At 41.4% G+C, this 27,195-nt stretch overlaps 1 protein-coding gene across 4 annotated transcripts in view; it reads left to right on the plus strand.

Annotated features, from left to right (window-relative positions):
* Positions 1-3,109: 3,109 nt before the first annotated feature.
* The window catches only part of LOC147442103 (uncharacterized), a 47,913-nt gene continuing 23,827 nt past the window's right edge, over positions 3,110-27,195 (plus strand). Inside the window, exons 1-3 of one of the 4 annotated variants that reach the window (XR_015190174.1) lie at positions 3,133-3,523; positions 4,332-4,582; positions 10,789-13,248. The gene's annotated coding sequence lies outside the window, so the exon portion shown is untranslated. Of the gene's footprint in view, positions 3,524-4,331; positions 4,583-4,673; positions 4,808-7,785; positions 8,559-10,788; positions 13,249-27,195 lie in introns of those variants that run through there. The other 3 variants (XR_015190173.1, XR_015190172.1, XM_086528402.1) reach the window with 3 other exon arrangements.

Below are 27,195 nucleotides of genomic sequence, written 5' to 3' on the forward strand. Positions count from 1 at the left end.
CACTGGACCAAATGAGAGACATATTGCTGAATTTAAGGCTGATTTGAATGCTACTTTCAAGATGAAAGATTTGGGGTTGTTGTATCATTATTTGGGTATACAGTTTAAGCAGTGTGATGGTGGTATTGCCTTGTGTCAGAAAAGTTACATAGAGACAGTGCTATGTAAGTTTGGACTTGAGGATTGCAAACCTATTGCCACTCCCATGGAAACAGGTTTGAAGTTGAGTCTACATGATGCTGGTGATCCTGCTGATGTCACTCTTTACCAAACTGCTGTTGGCTGCCTCATTTATGTATACAACACGAGGCCGGATATTCAGTTTGCAGTCTCACAGGTCAGCAGATTTATGCATAGCCCAGGGTCTAAGCATTGGCAGGCTGTCAAGAGGATTTTCCGCTACCTTAGTGGCACTTTACATCTTGGCTTGTTTTATCCCAAGGGGGGATCATTGCCGCCTGACTTACATGCTTTTTCGGACTCAGATTGGGCTGGTTGTTTTGACACGAGAGTGTCCACAAGTGGTTTTTGTTTCATGCTTGGCAGTTCATGTATATCATGGTTGAGCAAGAAGCAACCTACTGTGGCCACTTCGAGTTGTGAGGCTGAGTACAGGGCAGTTTTCACAGCTACGGTTGAGTGTGTATGGCTCAGACGCCTTATGGCTGATTTGGGTGTTGGACAGGACACTGCCAACACTATCTACATTGACAGTCACAGCGCATGGGTAGTTGCGAGGAACCCAGTTTTTCATGCTCGCACAAAGCACATTGAGGTGCATTACCACTATGTCAGGGAGAGGCTCTCAGCAGGAGAGATCAGCTTGGCTTATGTGCCAACACAGGACAACCTTGCAGATCTTTTCACAAAGGCATTGTCTCATGAGAAGCTTGAAGCTTTCCGCAAAGCTTTGGGCTTACTCCCCTTTGTGGACTGATCCTGTCCTCAGGGCATGGCACTTCCCTTTACTCATGTGCCAGCTCTCGTTCACCGCATCACTCCAGGGGGGATTTGTTACCATATACATGTGGTAGTGATGTGTGTGAACACACTAGGACCGCCGGGGCACTTTTTCCCTCTTTAGGAGGTTTTTTCCCCCGTGCATTGTATATACGCCCATCACTCAAGGGCTATCTATCTTTCCATTGCACACTAAGTAACACACTCTCTATTGTGTGCCTTGAGCTTCCTTTGTCTTCTCCAAGCTGTGTGTGTTTCTCTGCAACCCTAATTCCAACACTCAGTAGTTCAAAACTGTTTACAAGCACGGCTAGTGACCTTTGTTTGCAAAAAGGATGCATGTCTTATCAGCACAAGGAGAAAGAATAATGCATGCATACAGGTCCAAGTGCTATAGTATTCATGATGCATGCAAAGCTTCACGTCAAAAGCAACGGGAAAAATGGCACACGTAGACATGGAAACCTAAGCAGTTCAAATCAGCAGTAGGGTTTACCTTCTCAGTTCGGCAAAGCAGAGGCAAGAGTGAATGAGACGAGCATTTCAGTTTCAAATCAAGCAACAAAGGCTCACCACAAATAGTATTCAAGAACAAACTCACCTTGCAAGGATGAAGAGGAAGCCATCGCTGGGAGGAACTTCTCAACCTTAGTGGCTAGATATAATTTAGCTAACACCCAAGCCTATATTTATAGACATTCATCACACTCAAATTCAAACATTAAACCTCTCTATCATCAAGTATATCCAATAGAGAACCATGCAGGTTGAGGTCACTATCTCTCTCTCTCTCTCTCTCTCTCTCTCTCTCTCTCTCTCTCTACCGCTCTTCCTATTACTTTCTTTCTCTTCTCTACTCTTTCTCTCTCTATATATCTTTATCTCGTCCTCTCATTCTCTCTCTCTCTCTCTCTCTCTCTCTCTCTCTCTCTCTCTCTCTCTCTCTCTTCTCCCTATGTTATCCTATGTTATCTATCCTCCCCTCCTTCCTCCTATCCTAACTCACTCTATCCGTCATTCCCTTCCACACTCTCTCTTCCTATCTGCCTCTCTCAAAGGACTCTACCTCTCTCTTCCCCTTAATTTCTCTCTCTATCTCCTTTTCCAACTCTCTCTCTCTCTCTCTCTCTCTCTCTCTCTCTCTCTCTCTCTCCAAACACTCCCTCTTCCCTCTCTCTCTTTCTCTTTCTCTAATTCTCTCTTCCACCCCCCCCCCCCTCTCTCTCTCTCTTCCCCAAAGATCAATATACACGGCCTTATCTATAAACATCTTCTCTCTTTCTCTCTCTCTCTCTCTCTCTCTCTCTCTTCCTTCTTCGCTTTTCCCTAGGATCATTAAACGGGGGGGGGGGGGGGGGGGGGGGGGCTTTTTTATATTAAAAAATTATTTCTCTATTTCTCTCTCTCTCTCTCTCTCTCTCTCTCTCTCTCTCTCTCTCTCTAATTCTCTCTTCCACCCCCCCCCTCTCTCTCTCTCTCTCTCTCTCTTCGTCGCTTTTCCCTAGGATCATTAAACGGGGGGGCTTTTTATATAAAGAAATTCTTTCTCTATTTCTCTCTCTCTCTCTCTCTCTCTCTCTCTCTCTCTCTTCAAATGACTGTACAATTTTAGTGGATAACTCTATAATCACTGACATAGAGTGGATGCTGGTTGATTTTAAATTAAATGCGAAAATATTTTGGCATTCTTAATTAAAATTTTTGATGCTAAACTTTAGTTACTCCATAACAGACCGAGTCAATTACATGGATTAGCAAGTTGGTTGATGTCGCGACCAGCTATAGAGTCTTGGGTTGACAAGAAGATGACTCATGTTTATTATTTTCAAATTTCTCCTTTGTGAATTTTATATGAAACTAATTCAACAAAAATAGCTCCTGGCATGAATCCTTAGTATTTTACATTAAGTTAGAGTGCTTGACCTATGACATAGAATTGACGCCTCATGTCTCTCTACTAGGAAATGACTCCTATCTACGAATGCTTGGTCAACCACAGAGCGCTCCGTCATGGAATTATAATTTTGACAATCTTTGGGGAATTTTTTCTAAGAGACTTTATGACTTCAGGATGGAAAAAACTTTTATATAGCATAGCTCGATATCTAACACACTTGGCGTGCTTTAAATCGCCACAAGCTTATCTCAAACCACCGGGCGGATATAAAAACGCACAGCTTGCGCTTTGAAAACCTCACCCCAAAATTGTGGTAAGCTTCTGCAATTGGCCTTTCTTACTCACACGCTCTGAAGTGCACCCTATAGCTGAGAGCCTACCTGCTTTGCTACCTATACATGATGCTCCCTCTCTCTCTCTCTCTCTCTCTCTCTCTCTCACACACACACACACACACACACACACACACACACACACACCCCATAAGAGCGATACACCAACACACACAACTACTTGGGTAGACCATACACCCAATCGACCACTACATATATAGTTTGGGCGATACGGCTCGGATCAAGTGATCTCGTGGAGGCGCTCAACCAAGGTGAAAACACATCCAAAAACAACTTCACGATCGGAGCCATGGATGGAGCTTCACAAAACTAGGTAGCTTCTCCGTTTGAGGTGTATTGAGAAAAGATTGTAGTCTCTGTAAATTGCTTAATATGTTCATATTCATAAATAGCTACGAAAGGCATTTTTGTATTGATGAATGGAGCACAAAATACATTGTTGGGTATAGATATTTCAAGGCATGTTGACTATAAAAATATACTACAAAAATGTTTAGATTGCTAAACATTGGTATGCTGATAATAAACAACGTATGTTGGAAAGCACTAATACGTGCTGAGGTTTAGCAATATATTAAGCTCATACTACACTATATATGTTAGTTAAAGGATTCATAAAAATCCTCGTTTTGAGGTCGCCATGGGTGAACGGTCATTTTTTTTGGATAAAATAAACAAAAAAAAGGGAAAATTCTGCCATTAAAAAAAAAACTAAGGACTTGGCGGATTTGTTCTGAAAGCAATCACATATAACATGGGTCAGTTTTTTCAAAAGATATATATATAGAAGTCCCCATAAAAAAAGAAGAATAAGTAAAAGGAAAAAATACAGCTTTATGCTTCCATGTCCCCTAAAAGATGAGTACGGATGTACTGATGCATGCATGAAGGTGTCGTGTGTAAACGGCATGTGTTGCTTAATAAATACACTTTTAAAATGTAACATAGCTAGACCTTGTGGTGATATGCTAACAAACAAACATTTGGATCAAGAAAACCATTCTATCACTACAAGAGGTCGCTTAAATTTCGGCGTCAATGGCGAGGGTCGGTTTATGTGTAGGTAAGTATAGAGGGAAATGAATTAAAAAAAAAAATTCATTTTTGAATTTTCGATGCAGATATCGGTATCTCTTTCGACGCATATATCGATCTCTTTCGACGCCTGTATAGATGAGTTTTTTGACGTCTGAACCGATACCTGTATTGACGGACCCTGCAAAAAACGAACGTGTAGGACTTTCTCTGTGCATTTCTTTAGTTTCTGTGCCTCTTCTCTTGCCCTCCTCCTCCTCACCTATCGTGCAGATCTGGCGCCTAACAACTTTCCGGAAGTGAAAATCTTGCTTGTGGACTACTCTCTAGCCCCAAGGTGAGATTCCTTTCAAGTTTGCTTATAGGTTAAGGGTTTAGGTTTAACATAGTGTGTGTGTGTGTGTGTGTGTGTGCATGCGGTTTTGCAGGTTCAAGGACGTATACAAGACCTTTTATTGCTCAAATAGGCCGTATTTGAGAGCTCAAAATTTTGATGCATATTAAATTAATTTAAATTAATTTGTAGATTGACAAAATAAAATTTCATGCTTTAGACTTTCAATGCTTTAGGTTTTTATGCCATTTTGTTTAGAAATAATGCTTTGGAAAAAATTTGTTTTGAAATTATGATTTGTGTTGTGAAATTATGGTTTGGGGTAATTTTATTTCAAAATTATGCTTTGGAATTATGTTATAAAATTACGCTACCATCTCGTCATGTTGTTTTGGAATTATGTTGTTTCGAAATTATGCTATGAAAAAATCTTGTTTTGAAATTATGTTTTGAAGAAATTTCGTTTTGAATTATGTCGTTTTCAAAATTATACAATTGATGAGGTTTAGATTATAGATTTCGATTAGGTTTAGTTTAAATTATAGGTTAGGTTAAGGTATAGGTTATATGTTAATAAGTTATAGGTTATAAGTTAGGTTAATTATACGTTAGGCTAAGTTAGGTCATAGGTTAAGTTAGATTAGGTTTAGGTTATAGGTTAGGTTAGGTTAGCTTATAGGCTATGTTAAGTTATAGGTTAGGTTGGGTTCGGTTATAGGACGTTAATTAGGTTAGATTAACTTATAGGTTAGGTTCTAAGTTAGTTTAAGTTATAGGTTAGGTTAAGTTATAGGTTATAGGCTAGGTTAGCTAGATTATAGGTTAGGTTTAGGCAACAGGTTAGGTTATAGGTTGTATATACGTAAAATGTTAAGTTAGGTTATAAGTTAGGTTATAGGTTGTATATAGGTTAGGTTATAGGTTGTATATACGTAAAATGTTAAGTTAGGTTATAAGTTAAGTTAACTAATGTTTAGGTTATAGGTTTGGTTCGAAAAAAATATGATGCTCCCAACTGAAACATTGGCGGCTCATAACCATGATGTCAGTATATAGCTTACAAAATTATTGTCAAGTCAATTGCCCTAAGACTCTCTCTCACTCTGGATAAGGGTATCACTCCTCACGTTGGATTAGAATACACACTATTCAATGCAAAATTGTGTTGGCTATAGGTTAGGTTAGAGCTAGCGACAAATAGTAAAAAAAAATGCAAACGGATTTCAATTATGTTAGGCTATAGGTTATAGGTTAGATTAGGTTAGAGGTTATGCTAGATTACGTTATAGGTTAGGTTTAGGTTATAGGTTATGTTAGGTTAGAGCTAGCGGCAATTTAATAGTAGAAAAAATGCATGCAAACGCACTTCGAAGATGACTCGTGTACTTCAAAAAACGCAAACGGACTTCGATTATGTTAGGTTATAAGTTAGATTATAGGTTAGGTTTATGTTTAGGTTACAAGTTATGCTAGAATATAGGTCAGGTTAGAGCTAGCGATAAATTAATAGTAGAAAAAATGCAAACGGACTTCGAAGATGACTAGTGTACTTCAAAAACCGCAAAGGGACTTCGGTTAGGTTAGGTTATAGATTATGTTAGGTTTATGTTATATGTTAGGTTAGAGCTAGCAGCAGCAAATTAATAGTAGAAAAAACGCAAACAGACTTCAAAGATGACTGGAGTACTTCAAAAAACGCAAACGGCCTTCGGTTAAGTTAGCCTATAGGTTAGGTTTAGGTTTAGGGTTATGTTAGGTTTAGGTTATAGATTAGGTTAGATTATAAGTTGGGTTAGAGCTAGCGGCAAATTAATAGTAGAAAAACACAAACGGACTTCGAAGATGACTCGTGTACTTCTAAAAACGCAAATGGACTTGGTGAGGTTAAGTTATGTCATGTTAGGTTAGGTTTAGATTATAGGTTAGGTTAGAGCTAGAGGCAAAAAGTAAAAAAAGACGCAAACGAATTTCAAGAATGACTTCAAAAAATGCAGACGGACTTCGATTTGGTTATGTTATAGGTGAGGTTATAGGTTAGGTTAGGTTATGGGTTATAGGTTATAGGTTAGGTTTAGGTTATAGGTTTGAAAAGCGCTAGTGCAATTGGACTTCAAAATCACGTATAGACTTCAAAAACGCTAATATATAGTCATTGACCCTGTGGTCCTAATCTCCGTGCACCTCTAGACCGAGGTGTGTGGGGATCGGACCTGGCTAGAGAATGTGAGGTTGTTAGAGCTAGTGACAAATAGTTGAAAAAATGCAAACGTACTTCAAAAGCGCCTTGTGTACTTCAAAATGCAAACAAAAATCGATGAATGAAGTAAAATAACGCAATCGGACTTCAAAAGCGCAGACAGACTTCAACAACCTTAATATATAGTCATTGACCAATAAAGATGAGATTATTACCCTGTGGTCCTAATCTCCATGCACCTCTAGACCAAGGTGTGCGAGGATCGAGTCTGGCTAGAGAATGGGAGGTTGTCATATATATTGTCATATAGTTAGTAGTGTGTAGTTATAACAACTAGAGTCTTTAATTATTTGTTGCATCATTGGTAGATAAAGTATGGACGATAGGATGGCGTGTCCTTGTGCGTATTGCAAGCATCAGATCTTTCAAAAACGAAAAATCTGTGACCAACACATACGCAATAACGGTCTCTTTCCGATAGAGCAACTACAAGACCTGCATTATCGATCTCATGGTCCAGAGACAATAGATCAAACTCCACAAGTAGATATTGCTCCAACTTCATCCCAGAGAAGATTTTCAAACAAACAGCCATCGACTGAATCCTCCCAACCAATACCTGATGTGGCATTTCAAGAAGTAGAGATGGAGCAGATGTTAGATGCGTTCTTTGACATGGATTTCATCATTGAAAACATAGAAGACGACAACATTCAATGCAATACTGTGGACCAACCTCAGCCATCCCGTTCATATCGACGACATGATAGTAACGATAAAGAGGGCGAGATGATGCAAACTCTTGCACGCATGCTGCTTTACAATGGTGCAAAAATCTCAGTTCTCCATACCGCGTTGGCAATGCTTAATTTGCAGTCTGTCTACGAGTGGTCTGACGCCTCAGTCGCACATAGCTTTTCAAGTAAATATATTGCATCCTAAGCACGATAAAGTGCAAATTACACTTCAATAATGTGATCAAGGGGCTGACTTGTTTATGTAACGATAGGTTTCTCAAGGAGCAAATCTTGTCAGAAGGGAATCACATGTCCCCTACCCGTCCAACCGCTAAAAAGCTTCATACTAATTTGGGCCTGGATTATCACAAAATACATCCATGTCCTAATGATTGTATACTTTTTTGCAATGAGTATGCAACTTTGGAACAATGTCCCACTTGTGGATCAAACATGTATACAGAGGACACACAAGGAAAATTTATCCCTGCAAAGGTTCTTCGACACTTTTCTATCATTCCAAGAATAAAGAGCATACTTAGGTGCAAGTCCAAAGCCGCTTTGATGACATGGCACTCAAATACTAGATGGACATATGATGTGATGTGGGTACGTGCTGACTCTCGTGTACTGAAGCACATAGAGGAAAATTGGCCTACATTTAAGAACGAGCCTTGATGTATCCACTTTGGTCTGGCAATGGACGGAGTAAACCCATTCGATTTATGGAGTTTGTCATGGAGCACGTCCCCTTTTTATTTGGTTAATTATAATCTTCAACCATGGCTAACTATCAAGAAGGGCCATATGTTGTTGTCACTGATCATCCAGGAAAGTACAAAGCAAAGAAAGATTTCATGCCAAACTTCATCGAGTACTTCAATGGATCTGTACTGTGCCAAAAAATCTTGCATCACACGATTGTTGTCCAAAACCACCCTTGGAGTTTGTGCTTGCACCAGCTCTTCATAATTTTGTAACCAAACTTTTGCCTCATCCTGTAAACTGTATTGTAGCAATTGCAACAATATAGCTTGATCTGGTATATTTCGCTGTAAGAAATTGACTTTCAGTTTCTCAATAAAAGTCCGTGCATTCTCATTAGGCAATCCATGAAACTGTGGGAACTCGTCCCCATGTTTGATTGCCACAAAAACACTTACATGTGACGTTGAAAGCTCAAGGGATGTTGATGGATCACTCCAGTATCTAATCCACCTCACACTGGGTAATCTGACCCCCAGTGCTTAGCTTCACAAAATCTCACGACCCTCCAAAGGCTACAATCCAATTACACAACTGCCTCAAGTGCTGTCACAATTTGCACATACATAGGCGGTTGTCCATAAGGACCCACATCCCCTTTACATTCTCCGCATGTAGAATAGACATATTTCACAAAAATCGGAGCATAGGATCACTTTCTCCTCAATGGGGGCACCAAAACAAAATTAGCATGCAAACAAAAAGGAAAACGAGTTCCTCTATAGCCTTGGATGAGTCACATCGCTAGAAGGAAGAACTATTGCAATGTCGAAATCATCTGTGACAAGCACCTGTAGAAATTTATAAACAACCCCTTCACACATGAAACATACTTGGAATTAGGAGAAACTAAGGGCATCATGATGTAGCTCATCTTTTGGAGATGTTCGTAGAGTATCCATAGGCAAAAAACAGATGAGAAATGAGAGAGTTATGGCCACTCAAAACTAGAGGTGTACTCCCTCTTGCTAAAAAATGAGGTCTCTAGAATGTGTGCATGTGTTGTAGCTATTAGAAAAGGGCTTTCCCTATCCACTTGAATAAAAATTTTCTCGTCTCTCTCCTTAGCCAAAACAACAGGGCCTCTTGGGGGCTTTTTTTAATTGGCTCATTTTAGGCCTATTTTGGTAAAGTTTGGAGCCCAAGTCGGTGACTTTGTGCACATGGGAAGGGAGGGTATTTGTCCAAAGGACCAAAAATGTGATAATGCGTCTGGGTGGCAGGCAGTGTGAAAAGTTGGAAAAAGGCACCCCCCTCTATGGGACGCATGTCTAACCTCACCATCCTATCTTATTGCAGTATTAGTGAGAACCACAATTAATTTGTCAATCCATGGGATAAAGCTGACTCGACCAGTGCATAGAGGCTACAAGAGGGTTTCAATCTCTCGAAAAACAACTAACAACTTGCATCTATCTCAGGCTACACTCAAGTGACTGAAATCACCAAAAGCCAATCGCTCATCTGCAAACAAATCACATCCGTTATAGCATCAAATGACATCCAAGCGTAACGAAACTTCTAGGACAAGTTTATAAGACCTAAGTACACATGCTTATGATTTCAAACTGCACTTTAGGTCAAGTTCCAAAATCGTAATTATTAATAATAGTGGATGTTTGACCTAGTCGTTTTTGACCCAGAATGCATCTAAATGCTTAGCAATGATGCCCCAATACCCCGCCTATGCTTAGTTTTTTATTTGAAAGTGTAAATTCCTAGTTATGATGAAATTAGGCCATGGGTCGGCGATGTCAAAAGCTACAAAATACTATGAACTGCTTACGTCAATGCGTAGAGCTCTTACCTGGGTTGCAATGCAACAAACACTATTGCAATGTGACAACCGGGGAGGGAGTAGGAAGCGCGAGAAGGAGAGGAGTGAGTCGTTAGCTCACGCTGTGTATTTCTTATTCAAAAACTTATAAAAAACTTACAGAAATTGGCTTTTATACCTTAGCCAAGGTTTTTGGGTGGTCAAAACTAATAATCTGGAGTTCTACCAAATCTGGGAAATGACAGGTTGATACAATTTGAAAACTTATAGCCCCGGCTCATTCATTACAGAGTTTATCCGAGAAAATAGGAGTTACAATATTCCCGATTCATCAAAAAATAAATGTTTTACAAAGAGAACTCTGAAAAATGGTATCTGTGTTAGCTTGCTGCTAAGATTCTCCCCTCCTTGCTTGTGTCGTCCCTTGACACAGCTTTATGGGCTGAAATAATCTTCGGGTTGATGGCTGGCATTCAGGCATATATTTATGATGTACATGATAAGAGCTATGCACATATGAAATATCATTCAGTTTTGAGCACCTTCACATTATACGCATATGATGTCTCACAGCATAAATCTGCACCCAAAATGTAGTTATGACCACATGCATTGTACCCTTAGGCCCTAATTAGCTCATGTTTCAATTTTGAAGTCATTTGGATATCTAGAAACTGAGAAAATGCAAGATTTTCTAAGACAACTCTAACTTTTGCACTTGGAGTGCCCACAGGATCAATCGAAGCTAGTAAATCACCAGCAAAGAAGAAGAGGATGTCCTTGAAGGACATTATTGTAGCCAGTGAGCCTTACATACTGCTAGAAGAGACACTAAAGCCAGCCAAGGCTTTGGTAGATGAGGCCTCACTAGAAAGGGAAGGATTGGTAGTGTATCAAGGTACCTTCAGAGACTCGCAAGGAAACATAGTGGATATCCCAATGAATCCATGAGAAATGTTAGAATATTCAAACAAAAAAGAAATCCTCACCCAGTTGGAAAGAGCATATTTATACAACTTCTTCACAGCACCACTAGCGGGTGTGGATATGCAAAGAGTCTACGAGCTAGTCAGCTCAATCCAAAAAGACAACAAGACAGTGATTACTGCTTTGGATGGATAGAAGACAGAGACTGTGATTACCCCTCAAACCGTAGTAGGATGCATTGGGGCTCCACAATAAGGAAAGCTTCGTTAGAGAAAGAAGAGATGAAGTAAAGTCCTACTCCCAAAAGAAGCCCAATCAGACGTTTGAAGACCTGGTGGGCCCAAGAGCTGCAAGCTTTACGACCAATACTTCCATGTTTGTAGCAAGAGGCCCCAAAAATACACAACTCTCACCATGCAATGGCTACTATCATAGCCTTGGCATCGAAAAGCATTATGCTCAAAAAAGTAAATTACACCCAATATCTGTATGAGCAAGTGGTCAGCTTGGGCATGGACAAGCCAAAGTACATTGGAGGGGGAGAAACACTGACGAAGATTGCATATGAAACCATGTCTTTAAGCGCATTCAGTGCTTTCTGGTATTTGACTTTACTTTCTTTATCTAGCACTTGCAGAAATTGCATGGTCACTCTGTTCTTCAGCTCTACCACTGAGTAGCCGACAAATCTTGAGGGAAGGTTGTTGATCATTGGCACAATGATCTTTGTTCGCCAAGTGAAGAATCCAGTGTAGAAAGCTTCCTCGAACGCCAACATATCATGTGATGGCAAGAACATACACCGGGCGTAGAAGCCATAGAGTACTTCTTCGGAAGGATGACCACTTAGATTATAACATAACCCTTTATTTCCCTCGAGGAATGACATCCACGGGGTGTCTGCTTGCTCTGGCTCATGAAAAACTTCAATACAAGTGAGCATCTGGCATATCTTGTATAACATTGCGCATGAAAGATCTGGTAGACTCTTGAAGAAAGACATGGCGCCCGTTAGGGTTTTCACCATATATTCCTCTCCGACTTGTCCTTTCTTTGGAGCTTGCAGTCTGGGGTAGTTCAACCAGGCTGGCCTCTTCTTTGTCAGTGCCTCATGCTCTTGCCATGTCCTTACTCTCGGTACTGGACAAAAAGTAGAATCTCTTTGTAGGGCTGCAGGTGCTCTTGTGAACAGAATCAGATACCTTGGATTCTTGTTCAACCAACTCAACCTCTACTCTGGGTGGTCTTTGTCTACGCCATCTTCTTGCACGTCTTTGTAGAGCCTCTCTTATACTTGTAGTAGTTCCACTTTTATGAGAGGGGAGGAACCTTTTTGCCGCCTTCAACAATCTCAAAAGGTGCTTTGTCCGTAGACGAATGCACTGTAGCGCATTGATCTGATTAGGAGTGAGTTGAGTGACGTTGACAGAGTGTAGAACTCTCAACTCTTAATCATCATGGCTTTCCACTGCTCATCCATCTCTTGGGTGATCTTCTCTTTCAGTGCGTCCTCTTCAGCTTTTGATAGCTGGATCATAGGTACTGTGTCTGCATCTGTAATGGTAATATGAAAATCCTCTTCACCACTCGGCTCATTCGTGGACTGTGTCTCAAACTCAGCAAATGAGACCGAGGATATATCTATCTGCGGCGGCTCTGAAGTGCCTGCCTCTTCCTGCGTATCCGACTTTCCTTCCCTTAGGAGCTGGTTAACTCTCTTGAGCTCTGCTATTTATTTTAGGAGCTCATCTTCTCTCTGGACTCGCATCAATGCCATGTCCCTGCGGTGTGATCGCTCCAGCTTTAATTCTAACTCGAGGTCCTTGTTCTTCTTTTCTAGTGCCTTGTATACTTCATCTATTCCTTTGATCGAGGCCACGACTGGATTTTCTCTGATTTGCCGTAAGAAGATTGCATGATCATTTATTCTTTGTTCAGAGTATTGCAAAGAAGCATGTGCGCATATGTCGCACGTGTCAATGCAAGGAACTTGCCGATACACTCTGTGCGAACCACAAATGGCTCCAAGCACACAACAAGCCTAAACTAGTAAGCTCAAAGATGGCGTTGGTGTGTCACTCACTGCTCTACGCTTCCTGTCGTGGAGGATTCCTCGCCGCGAAGAAGAGGGAGATGCCGCTACACCGCGCTCAACTGTCTCGCCGCCATCGTGCCGTCGCAATGCTCGATCACACACACACTCTCTCTCTCTCTCAGTGAGCATACACACACACACACACAAGGAGATGAAGAAGAAGAAGATGGAGATGGAGCAAGAGCACTCTTCAATTGCATAAATGAGAGAATGAGTGAATTTTAGGTTTAGTTGACTTTTATATGAGCTCGCCCCATTCACACTTGGGCACCCATGCTTAGCCAACTAATCCCTTGAATGTTCCAATTAGAGTGTGTCTCTCATCGATATCACTCTTACCCTTTTCCTATTGGATCGACAATCCTGGTACCTGACTCTACCAAATAAATAATACAATGTCTGTCGTAGGTGATAGGAATGTGTGTGAGGGTTAATATGCCCCCCTTCCTGATGTAGATTCCGTCCTCGGAAGCTATTGAGTTGAAGCTTATTCATCGAGGTGGAAGAGCTTTTGAGATGAATGTCCTTAGCTTCCTTCAGTCACTACAAAATCAAATAGCATTGGCTCAATAATTGCATTCTCATAATCAATTAAAAAGCATATGCAGTTGTAGACAGACAATTTGATTGGTAACAGAATTTTAAACTATTTGTCAGCAATAAACATTAAATTGCAATATAATCAAATGCATAAACAGCTATAAAGGTAAAAAATTAAACAAGTATGGGGTCGTTAATTTAATGGTCGAAAGGCACTAAAGATTGACTATTAATACCATGGGTAAGCTTCTCAATTTTCTCTGGTGAATTAAGTTGTTTAATCGCGGGAGCCAAGTATTTCATGTTCGAGGGCTGACCAGAGGCTATACCTAGAAGACCTTGTAGTTAAGCTATGATAAAAGGAATTTCTCATGAAATCATCGCCGGACTGATTTACCTTTTTTTTTCTTTGACCCCCCAAAGTCTTTTCACAGTGACTCAATTTTGATGTGTGTGCTTACTTTGTATGCCTTGGGTTTTTTGCTTTTTAAGGAAAAGCGCCCACACTGGGAACCTCTAGGGCTCTAGTACCATAGGCGATACATGTGAGTGAAGTACCAAATCAAGCTGAGATTTCTCTTCCAGCTTAAGATTTTACATTGTGGCACTTTGATTTGTTTTTGTTTGTTCATTTTCAGCATTTTAATTTTGTAACTTTGGGGAGTCATATAACATTGTTATTCTCCCCAGGTTCATCACACTAGTAAACTCCCTTTATAATACTTAAGCTAAAGGTCAATAGGGACTAAGCCCACTAGAAAGCCCTAGTACATTTTACACAATGCTGCCTAAATTGGATTAAGAACCTAAGTAACCATTGATTATTAGGAAGGCATTCCCCATGGTATTAAGAAAAGATCTCTAACGCCTAGCTTGGTCAAACTAGCTTATTCGGACTGCTTGATTTTTAAACCTAGACAAGTGATTATGACAAAAATTTACATTGAATTTAATGTTTGATACTAAGAAAATGCACTGAATATTATGCTACCAATTACAATTAAAGCAGACAAACATGGATGCAAAAAAGATAAGGGGCAATGCTAATGGACAAGAAACACCTGTTTGTGTTGATGGTCGGACTTGATTTGAAAAGTGGATGAGAGAAAGATCCCATGAAGTTCCAAATCCTAACAACAGCAACACGTTCCTGTACACACTAAGAAACACAAAGAATGCCTCTAGGAGGCATATCAGTGGAAAAAGGTACCAACACTTATTGAACACAACAAAAAAACATAAGGAATCCTAACCTAATTATTTGCACTTCCCCTGGAGAGTCAAGGGAATACGATATTGTAGAGATTGGGGAGAAACCCTAAGGCTAAACCCCTATCCTCGTCGTCGAGATAAACAAAGTCATCATCCATGAGACCATTTGTGCCATCCGTATAGTCATGTAAATCTTCTTCTTCATCATAGGTACCCATGTTTACTAAGAAGGTCACTAGACGTATATATTCATCTTGGTCAAAAGGGTAGGTTTGTGCAATGGGAGAAACACTCTCTACTAAGTATGGATCAGTTGTGGTCAAGAGACATATCAACCACTCTAACTCCTCGAAATTCCTCTCACATCCTAACATACCTACCAAATCCCATTCACAATCAAGCACCGGAAAGACCATGTGAAACATTTGTGAAAAGTAACAAGGGTACCTCTCATCCAAGGCAGGAGTGGATGACTCTAGCGTACTAGCCATATCTGTACATGCAAATAGATGATGGTTAGAGTGCAAATATTACAAGGGTCATGTTCTTGTGCATAATGTGTTTTTATGATTTTGTGTTATGGCTCTTGCTCTTTTACTTTAGTATCTTGTTTTTGTGAGTATAAGGCTTTATATATACATTCCCTAAGATTGGAGATTAAGAGGTCAGGGAGGAAGGTTGAGAGAGAAGCAAGTGAATGATGGATGTCAGCAAACACTCCCCCCTTCCTTGGGTAGAGCATACCTTTTGGAATGATGTCGTCACTTTTTGAAACCAATTGTTCCAAGTTGTTATGGGTGAAGGCTTTAACCAATAGTTTTCGACTGCCCTATACGTTTCATCTAGTTGCAAGGGTGGTAAGGTACTCTCCCATGATTTTATTTGCAACATTGTTGTAGGTGGTGAACTTACAACGGGAGGTGCAAACTCTTTCTTGCTTGTATGGATATGTACAATGGTAGGTGGAGGTTGTGTTGAAGCTTCTATTTTCATATAGGAACTACACGAAGAGTAAGAAGCTTCATTTGATTTCATTGTTCCTGAGCTAGGTGGAACAAATCATTCTTTCTTTGATACCCAACTAGCTCTGGAGCAAGTGTGTAGCATTCCATGATTTTTTCCTTTCCGCGATCTTCAATTTGTTGTGGAGCCACAGGATTGAGCTCACATGGGCCGATGACAAGTAGGAGCACAATTTACGTTTTGGCACCCAGATTTGATCATTTCCTTGATAGTAGCCTTGGGCTTCCAATAGTCGTTTAGGAATCCAACGCCACGTTTCTTTACATTTCTTGGGACGAATGGGACGTCTCTTATCCGGTTCCTGCCTTTTAGCACTGGCTATGGTCGCTAAAGAAGCTTTAGGGACCCACTTGTATGTTTTCTTTGTTATATTGGGATGGGTCTTGTGTGTCTCAAGCTTTATTTCAACTACATCAGTTGAAGCTTTAGAGAGTTGGGCTATGGGGACATATGGTTCAACCTTCTGGACATGCAATGTTTTGGGTTTTATTTCCTTAAGAGGCAATATCTCAGGGACTATGGCTTGAGTGGCAGGGCTAAGAGTTGGTTTCTGTGTTGTGAAACCCCTTGTCCCCCAATCAATAGTGCATGTGGTGGCTATCATCCACGTGCGTCTTAGGTTTATATTACCCTCCATAGTTCCAATAGGCATGACCAAAAAGTCTTGAGCTACAACCCCATTGTCATAACTGACAGAAGTGTGCCAGATTCTAAAAACCGAAGTTTTTTTCTTGTTGACACCCTTGACTTGGATAATACTCTCAGATAAGGTGGCTTCCCTAACTGAGACCACACCCCATATGATAGCACATTAAATTTAGCACCCGTGTCCAATAAGGCGTTATATAGCACTTTTCCATACGTGCTGTTTAGCTCAATAGGGTATCGTAGAGGTGTGTCAGAGTCCAACCAATCCTGGTCGGTTTCAACGTGGAATGCATGTGTGACTCTAAGGTTAGCCTCTCGTTTCGTCTTATGCGTTGTTGTAGCTCCTTAGCCTCAGCTTGAGCTTGTATCTTCTTCAATTCTGTTTGTTCCTTAGCTAGCTTTTTTGTATGGATGTCACGTACCTCCTCTTGGCTTAAAGGATCATAGTATCTTTTAAATTTGCTCCCATTGAGGAATCCAATGGTTTTGACTCCATCAAGAGTCTCCACACGAATGGTTCCTTGTGGGGTGATCTCACATACTCTATATGGTCCTTTTCCCGCATATTTCAACTTTTTCTTTTCGTTACACACTCCATACATAAGGACCTTATCACCAACATTGATATCTTTGTTCTTTAGATGACGGTCAAACCATTTCTTCCTCCTATCTTTCTCCACAAGTGCATTTTGCACAGCTAATTGCCTCTCTTCATCTAGCCTTTCAAGGATATATAATCGCTCAACTAAGGGGTTACCATCCCAACCTTCTTGAGAAGCTACTCGAAGACTAGGAATGACAAACTCCCATGGCATAACCGCTTCTTGGCCATACACCATCTTGAATGGTGTACAGTTAATGGCAACTTTGTATGCAGTACGATAAGCCCATAGAGTTGATGTAAGCTTTAAATCCCAATCTGTGCGATGAGCTTCCACCGTTTTGGTTAAGATAGAGATTAAGGTCTTATTGGTGCTCTCAGCTTGGCCATTTGCTTGTGGATAATAAGGTGTGGACTTATGGTGAGCTATCATAAAGTTGGTAGTGAGTTCTTTTATTACTCCATTTATAAAATGAGGACCATTGTCACTCACAATTGCAAAGGGACAACCAAATCTTGTAATAATATTCTCAAAGAGAAACTTGGCAGTTGACCTCGCATCGGCCTTACATGTCGCCCTGACTTCCGCCCACTTTGTCACATAGTCAGTGGCAACGATAATATATCGAGATTGAGTGCTATGAGCTGCCGGACTAATTGGGCCTACAAAGTCCAAACCCCATTTTTCAAATGGTTGAGTCACTTTAACAGGGTGTAAGGACATCCTATCCTTTCGTTGTGTGATCTTGTAACATTGGCATTCATCACATCCTTTTGCAAAAAGTGATGCATCCTTAAATAAGGTTGGCCACTAGTAACCTGCTTGCAACACCTTTCTAGCTGTTAGTTCCCCTAAGAAATATCCTCCGGCTATACCCATGTGGGCTTCTTGTAGTATGTATAAATACTCATCCTCACGGGCACAACGTCTAAGAATATCATCCTTCCCTAGCCTGTAGAGAGTTCCTGCAATGAGAGAGTAAGGTTCACATTCTTTTAACAGTTTTCGAGCTATGTCTTTACAAAGCTCTTTGGGTGGAAAACCATTAGCTAGAAAGTTCAAAATCTTCTCACTCCATTTAGGTATGGTTTCGACTAGGAATAGAGAAGTATTGGGCAACTCATCATCGACTCGAGTAGGGGCTTCACCATTGGGTATGCGAGACAAATGATCCGCCATGACATGTCTTTTACCAGGTCTCACCACAACGGTAAAATCAAACTCAAGGAGAATGAACAACCATCGTGTAATTCTTCCTGTGGAACAAGGTTTATTTACTAGATACAACAAGGCTTGATGATCAACATAGAACACAAACTGGTTGGCTAGAAGGTAGTAGCGAAATTTCTTCACTGCGTAAATCATACCTAAACCTTCTCGCTCTGTAGTGGTGTAGTTTCTCTCGACATCATTCAATTGACGACTTGCAAAGCTAATGGGGTAGTCTAGTTTATGTTCTCTTGGTTGAGCTAGAACACACCAATAGCAAAGTTCAATGCATCAATATGCACATGAAAAATTACATTCCAATCGGGCACTTGTAGAATAGGAGCGCTAGTCAAGGTCTTTTTCAATGACTCATAAGCATGGTCACACTCTGCAGTCCATTGGAACTCAATAAGAAGCTTGTACAAAGGACGAGCTATCTCGGCAAAGTTTAAAATAAACTGTCGGTAATAACCAACATGACCCATGAACCTTTGAACTCCTTTCTAGTTTGTAGGTGGTGGCAATTCAGCAATGGCTTTAATTTTGCTCTCATCTGTGGAAATCCCATTTTTGGACACTATATGCCCTAAAATGACTCCATGTTTAACCCAAAATTGGCATTTGAAAGGGTTTAAGGAGATCCGATACAATCTACACTTCTCAAACACTTTTTGTAAGCATGATAGATGTTCTTTCCAAGAGGAATAAACACAAAGGGAATCTAGGAAAGCTTCACAAAACTCCCTTAAATATTCTCTAAAAGTAGTGTTTATTAATCTTTGAAAGGTAGCCGGGGCATTGGTTAAGCCAAAAGCCATAACACGAAATGCGAACACTCCAAATTCGGTTATAAAGGCTGTTTTAGCTTGGTCCTCCAGTGCAATTGTGATTTGATTGTAGCCAGAGTACCTATCTAGAAAGCTATAAGCTTCCTTCCCTGCAACTCTTTCAAGCACATGTTCTGAATATGGCAAGGGGTAATGGTCCCTCCTAGTGGCGGCATTGACCTTCTTGAGATCCACGCACACTTTGAGTTTCCCATTCTTTTTTGGCACAATCACTATTGGAGACACCTATTCTGAGTGCTCAATAGGGTATATGAATCCGCATTCCACAAGCTTTTCAATCTCTTCTTGAACGATTTTTGCATATTTAGGATTCATTGGGGGTCGTTGCTGAACTGGTTTAGCCATGCTATTCATGGGGATTGTGTGTTGCACCACGGAAGGTGGAACACCTTTCATATCATGATATGTCCAGGCAAATATATCCCTGAATTCCTTGAGAATTTCTTTAAGTACACACTCCTCAGTCTTTGTCAGATCTTGGGCAATGAAAACAGGTTTGGACTCTCCTCCTGGGTCTGCTAACTCTATTTCCTTAACTATCGCTGGACCGTCATAGACTCCATTGCTCCCATCGATATGTTTTCTTTTAGCCTTTGTATACACAACCTTACGTTCCTTTGTGGTATAGCATTTGAAATGTTCAGGTGCAGGGTATAAGTCTATGGGGTCCTGTTGTTCTGTGGACTGTGATTTCACTTCCAATTCCTTTTATTGTTGAGCTAACTCTCGATTTTGTCGTCTCCTTACAATATGGCTCAACTTTGGCTTCTCTGTAGCCTCTAGTTGTGCGACGTCAATGGGTTGTGGACTACACCACATAACGCTTTGAAGGTATTCACCCCAGTTATCTACGAACTTTCGATGAGCATCACATGCCCCTATATAAATAAGCCATTCTGCGGTAGATTTCTTTTTATTTATTCTAGCACGCACATTTGCTCGATATCTTCGCCTCTTATATCTCTTTCTCTTCTTGTTTAATTCTTCATTACGGCCGATCTCTAGTGAAGAGTCACTAGATGAATCATTACTTGTGTCTTCTGCTCCCTTGGATAGATTGTCATCTAGGTTATCATTGGGTCTTCAATGGTTTGTCCCCACATTTGCACTAAGATTTAAATCAGATTCTTCGTCCTTAGAGTCAATTTCAATTGATGATTTTGACCCCAAATCGTGTGGGCTATAGTCTTGTGAGGCGCTACTGGTTCCAATGCCAGTCAAACTTTCATCTTGTAGGTCATCAGAAGCTATATGCATTGCTTCTAGCATATTTAAGGGTACGAGTGGTGGCATTTCATCCCCCTCAGGTGTTACCCAAATCGTCCCCCTGTTTCCCCAAGTGTCTATGGTTGCTACTAGGTGGACCCAATCCACAATGTCCGACTCAGTCATCTCAGGTAGTACATCCATATAAGGAGAATCTTCCCCAACATCAGTGTCCGCTTTACACGTGTAACAATACTGCAATGGGGCCGAGTGGAACTGTTATGTCAGATCTATGATCAATTATAAACCTGTTTCCTAGAGGATGTGCTTGACCAGTAATAACAAGATCCACTCGAATGACAGAATCTTGGAACTGCAAGTAGATATGGTTTTTAGACCAGTCATGCACCATTTTTGCTTCCCTCATGAAAGGACATCCTAAGATCATCTCCGATGCCATAGTGTGTTTGGAGAAATCCATAACAATGAAGGTAATCCTTATTTTATGTCCAAAGACCTTGATCTTGAGATCTTCTAGCATCCGAATAGGTTTAACAATAGACCCATTGGCCATCTTCACTACTATGGTTGTGGTCACAAGGTGAGGTCTTCCTATAGTTTTCCATCAATTTTTAGTCACAATGCTAACCCCAGCGCCACCATCAAGGATTCCCTTTAGAGTTAATCCCTTAGTAGTGATTGGTATGGTTGCATTGGATTCATCACCCTCAAAGTATAGTCCCAACTTGTTAACATGTATTTCTATAACAAGGTTCTCATCTAGGTTGGGTTGTGGATCTAAGTGTTCCTCCTCTATTGGCATCTCCCCAGCTCCATCCATCTGTGCAAATTGTGGTAGCCCAAACTTCAGTTCTCCATTGAGGAAGGCTCGAAGAGCTGAGACTAGCTCAGGGTCTTTATATAGTTTGGTGATGATGGTGGTTCTAACTTCTGAAGACATGAAATCCATCAATTTGGCAATGTTTAATGGCACCTTTTGGACTTCAGTCCCTTGACGTGGGGAAGATGGGATCTCCATTTCTTTGATAAAATCAAGTAGTCCCTCTGTAAACATTCTTTCCATCAAGAAGTAAGTACGCCCACTTTCCCATGACTTTAAGTCACTTTCTTCTTGGATGACACTAGGTATGGCTAAGGGTCTATGGACTTGGTGAGGTTGTTGTTGTGTAGGGAACACGGTGTCTGTAATCTGGATCTACCTAGGGGTTGGTTCTAGATCCCTTTGGGTATCTTCTACCAAACTCCTTAATTGCTCGACTCGCTCAATCTCCTCTGTAGGGTTTGGATAAGTTCCTATCTTCTTCTTGGATCCTGGCCATTGTGGCTCATGAAGATCTTCCTTGTTGGTTTCTATCTTAGTGGTCGTTTTGGTCTCCATGGTTTCATCTAAATCAGAATCCTCTTCAGCGTCATTCATATATACGGGGTCGTCACCAGTCCCTATGTTGGTCTTTGAACTGGGGTCTGACTTCGCTGCTTTTTGCGATCTCTTCCTTCGTGTTTTCTTCCTTTTCTGAGATTGGGCAATTGATGCCGTGTCTCTTTCCTCAAGAATATAATTTTGTTTTTGGAGCATCGATCGTGTGAGTACATTTACTTGAACCACAAGTGTACTTTGTGATGGCTCCTCGGTAACTTCAATCAAGTTTAACAGCGTGATCTCCGGTGCATTTGGATTATTTGGACATTGGGCAATCAAATGATCTATGCACATCAATTACACATGAGTATCGGCATTGTAGACGTGCTCGCTTGATTGGTTTGAATTAGTGTGGCGTTCTTTTGTAGCCTTATAGGACACTCGGCTACACGATGTGGACCTCCACACTCATAGCATTGAAGAGGTGGTCTCTTAGCAATGTAATTGATATTTTGGCCTCTTGCCGCAAGAGCCGCTACTTGATATACATGTTTGACTCGTCCCCAATAGTCTTCCATGTAGTATTTGGACTTTCTTCAAGCACATCCAGCCCATAGGCAATATTAGGATCTATATTTTCCTCACAGCCTTCCAAACAAGCAATAGATGACTCACAACCCACTTGATTCACAGAAGTGATTCTCGGATGTGGTGGTTGCGATCCTAGCACTGGAGGTGGTAAGGGTGTTGTTTGAACAACATTTTAGGCCCTAGGGACCATGTGTTGTGCTGTTTGTTCAAGAGGTGGAGCCGGCATTAATGCAGGCACTCGAGGTGTGTCTGTCCATGCTAAGGTTGGTCTATTGGCCATCGCGCGCTTAAATACTATGCAATCCTTAGCTTGATGACCGTACCTTCCACATGCATTGAAATTCCCATTGAATTTTACTCTAAAAGTAGGGCATTCACTGGAACTATGCGGTCCATAGCATACTGAGCACCATTGTTGCTCCCTTCTTGGATACATATGATTGTTTTGCGGAGCACGATCGTCTCTAAGACTCTCTTGAATAGCCTTGGTGAGATCTACTAAAGTCATCTTAGATATCTTTGGCTCCTTAGCAATAGGCTTTAGGGTCATTGGCTGATGCCCTGATGCTTGCGAGCTAATAGATTTAGGCTCAACAGACACTCTTTCTCCTTGAATCATTAAATTATCCTCCAATTGGATCACATTGGTGGTGACTGCTTCCCAAGTGGTGATACCTCTAATGACTAGGCCATTGTAGATATCCTCATGTCGTAACCCCCTAATGAATCTATCAAGCAATTGGTTATTGTTGAAGCGCTCATTTGGATTACAACGAGAATTCAAATGCTTCAAGCGACTTATAAAGTCTCTCACCGACTCTCCTTCCTCTCGTTGGGCTTTCTGGAGCTGAGAGGCTACACCTCAAAGCACTCCCTCTCGTATGTATTCTTTCAAGAACAGTCTCCTAAGAGTAAGGTAAATCTTTTTTTCTTCCACCCTTAGGGTTCTATACCAATCCCCTACCTTTCCACTTAAGGTTAGGCTTAAAGCATTACTCTTATACAGGTCATTGTGTTCTCCTAGAGCATCGCATATTTGTTCGAACACTTCGATATGCTTTCTCACATCCCCGTCTCCACTAAATTTTTGTGTGAGCTTGGCTATTTGTACTGCCTTACTTCTAGGCTCTCTATCAGGTGCGTTACACATATTCTCAGCAATAGATCGACCAATAGCTTGAGCAAATGTTGCCAAGTCACCCAAGTGAACAGGCATCGTGGGTGAAGGCGCTCCAGAGACTACATGTGGAGTAGGTATTGGCATTGGGCTTGGCGCATAGGAAGCCCTTGGGTTCCAGTTGGGTACGATGTTGTGCCATGTAGCAGCCCAAAGTTCATATGTGTGGCTCTAGGCATAGCAGACGTCGGATGTGACATGCTAATGCTAGCCGGTATAGTCCCATGGAAATAAGAACTTAGGTGTTTTGGTTGTGGAGCATAGGTTGTTGAAACAATGGGAGGGGTAGGGACTACATGAGTGCGATGACCCATAGGTGCATACAATTGGTACACACTTGTAGGTACTATTGCAGGCATTGAGCTACCATGTAGCGGTACTTTACTAACAAATGAGGTCCATGGCGTGTTTCTTGGCATGCCCATCATTGGGGTAGGCATGGTAGCCGTGGTGTCATCAAGGGAAAGATGAGCTAGACTTGGAAAGGTGAAGCTATCACTTGTGGGCTTAGATTGCACTGAGACCCCTGGAGAAACAACATATGGAGGATCCATCGAACTTATCGAGGGAGTATCCATATGCGATAAGGTCGGTTGTTTAGCCTTTCCTATATCCAAGAATATCATGAGACCCGTTGAAGGCATGTTGATTCCCTTGTTCTGTCTCTCTAACTCAATGACCCTATGGATGACCTCACAAACTCTTTGTTGTTGATCCCCCACACTAGTAGCGCCCATTGTGGATTGTAGGACATCTAACCAACCCACGTGATAAGTGTGACCTGTGTATAGGTCGGTCAAAGTTTCCGTTTGCAGTTCGTACTCCCAGTTCTCATTTAAGAATGCTCCATCTAGGATTGAGGTGCTAGGGGTGTTCTTTGAGCTAGATGCAATGTTGCTTTCTAGGGGTTGGCCCTTAGCGGTTGCTAAGTCAGGAGCACTCGATTGCTCTTTTAGCAAGGATAGTGACATGGGGGCTTTTGATTTTAACTCTCTTCATTGCTCCGCCTTGCGTAAGCTCTCAATTTCCTTTTCCCTCGCTGCAAGGATATACCGCTCAACCTCTTACACTTCGGCAAGGCTTCTACCATCGGGTAATATGACCTCAGAGAGAAAAAACCCTGAAGAGTCAGGAGGTGTAGTGAATGAAGTATTCACGTGCACATTCTCTAAGGGCATAGGGTCTATGTTGGTCATCAATGGAGAATTTACTTCCCCACCCCCCTCATTTACATCATTAGCTCCATGTTCGGAGCGAGTGGCTCTACTAAAGGTTTCCTTCAAGCGGCTAAGCACGCTCGGCCCGGACCGCGGGCCCATGGCATGCATGTCTTGGCTTGACCTATCAGGATTAGGCATTGGGAAACCCTCCATGATGTCATAGTCAGAGGAAGAGTCACTAGCTGCTATGTTCGGGTCTTGGTTTGTACTACCTTGGGTCCCCGTCGAGGGCCCGGAACCTAAAGTAGGTGGATATTGAGAACTCGTGTAAGTCAAAATTCTCTCTAGTTGCTCCGTCTCTAGCACACGACCAGAGCGCAGATACATGTGCCTTTGGCACCCTACAAGCATCGGCGAATAACCTCGAAGGTTAACCGCTTACTTTTTTAAGCGTCCGTTTTCACTCGTGTTTTTTACGTTTTTAATGTTTTTTAATGATCGATTTTTTTGATTAAAGTGTGTGATAGCTCAAACCGAGCGTATCACTCAGAGGGTCGCGGTGTGCTTTACAGCACAACGTTCCGTCACCTGAAGCTCCGTTGGTCCTAAAAAAAGTCCATTTTTCGCTACGTGTGAAGCTAAAATTCGTAATTTTAAAAGGCGATAGATGCCTAAGCCTGAGTGTGAGCTTGGGCTTGGGTCTGGGAGATATTTCCGATCTCGGTCCTACTTTTTTTTTTTTTGGATAAGGTTGCCGCGGCCTGCGCGTGAGCACACACACACACTCTACCTACCTACTTTCAACTAATACACCTACTGTTACACACTAACACACTCTATTAGCTCTCACATATCTACTTCCTACTTACTGTACTTTATATTACACAGAACTAACGACCTTAATACTAACACCTTACACAGAGAAAAAAGACAGTACCTTTGAAAACTCCATTAACAAAAAAAATACACAGTAACAACACAAAATCCTTCTTCTCAACACACACAGCCTCCTTCCTTACCTTTCCTACAATTGAAATTGCACCATGAAAGAAGCACAGAGTGTAACATTTAATGGCCTAAAAACTTGTGTATAGCGGAAATTAGCATGAACATAGTGGGCATTTCATTAGAATAGATTCCTAATGAGAATTACAAGAGTGCTTGGGTGGAGAGAGCAACAAAAAGCATAGCACCTAGGTAGATAGCATAAACAATACTTTCAAAAGAGAGAGAAATTAAGCTATTGACAACAGTTGAGGACTGAATTTGCATGGAGCCGGTCCTCCCTCCAAAAGGCTTTGTATTATGGTTTCTCCCATCAAGAGAGACATTGTACAAAACAATTCTTTGCGTTCCTTCAAGACTAGTTAGTGCAATGAAGATGAAAGCTTCATGCACTAAGAAAAACACTTAGCAAACACAACATCAATTATCCCCGGTCTTAGACCCAAGACCTCACACACCTTCGCAGATGGTGAGAGCTAGCAGGGTATGAGAGTAGATTGAGAGGAAGAAGGAGTATCTTACGAGAAAGATGTACATCTCCTCACATAATCACTCATATTAGCATAGATTAGCTTAGTAATTAGCTTGGTAGAGGAGATGAACATGCATTGAAGCTTGGCTCTTGGTTGGATTTGCATCCACATGCCAAGAGTGTGTCGATGTAGGCTTCTATCTCACAAGCTTGGAGTAGGTGATGAGCTCTCCATTAAAGCTTGGGAAGAGATAGTCTTCTCTTTCTTCACACATGAGATTGTGTGAGTGTGTGTGTGATAATGCCTTGCAAAAATCAACCCCCTCTCTCTCTCTTGGGCGAGCCCTCTTGCTATTTGCTCTTGCTATCTCCCCATTGGACCTCCCCAGGGCTAGCCAATGACTATTAAGCAGCATAAGTGATAGCCTTCTGACATGTGTCCCCCTTTCCCCTTTTGTGAGAGCTTTAGGTAATTTAATAATTCAACTAAACTCTCATTGGACCCCTTTTCCTCCTGGCCAATAGGAATCAGGCAAGCCATTGGGCTCCTGAATGCTCATTGGACCCCTTGGGAGACTGTCCAATAGTCTTCTAGAGGACTGAATTCTCATTGGTTATTTTATTAAGTGTTTTTAAATTAATTAAACTAGATTTACTCTAGCCTAATTCTCATTGGTCCACCTCCAAGGCCATCCAATAGGAATTGGGTACACCTTGTGGGCATCTGGGCTAGGGAGCTGACATGTGTCCCTCATTCCCTTTGTGTAAAGGGAGCTTGTGTGTGTGTGTGTGTGTGGATTTCTCTCTCATCCCCTACAAGAAAGGCTCGCTCCCTCCTATGTAGAGATGTGCAAAGACTTTTTTGGACACACACAAAGCATCCAATTCCCCTATGGTTGACCTTTGGACACAACCTTTGAATTTTGGAACCTTAGCATTTTGGAAGTCTTAATGGGCTGAACCTTAGGGTCTTTTTAGCCCATTGTTGCACATGGCTCTTTTGCAGATGGCCCCCCTTTTGGATCCCTAGTTTCCCTCCTTTGG

This window comes from Adiantum capillus-veneris, chromosome 14, assembly GCF_014529385.1.
Source record: "Adiantum capillus-veneris isolate H3 chromosome 14, ASM1452938v2, whole genome shotgun sequence".
Classification (NCBI taxonomy): Eukaryota; Viridiplantae; Streptophyta; class Polypodiopsida; order Polypodiales; family Pteridaceae; genus Adiantum; species Adiantum capillus-veneris.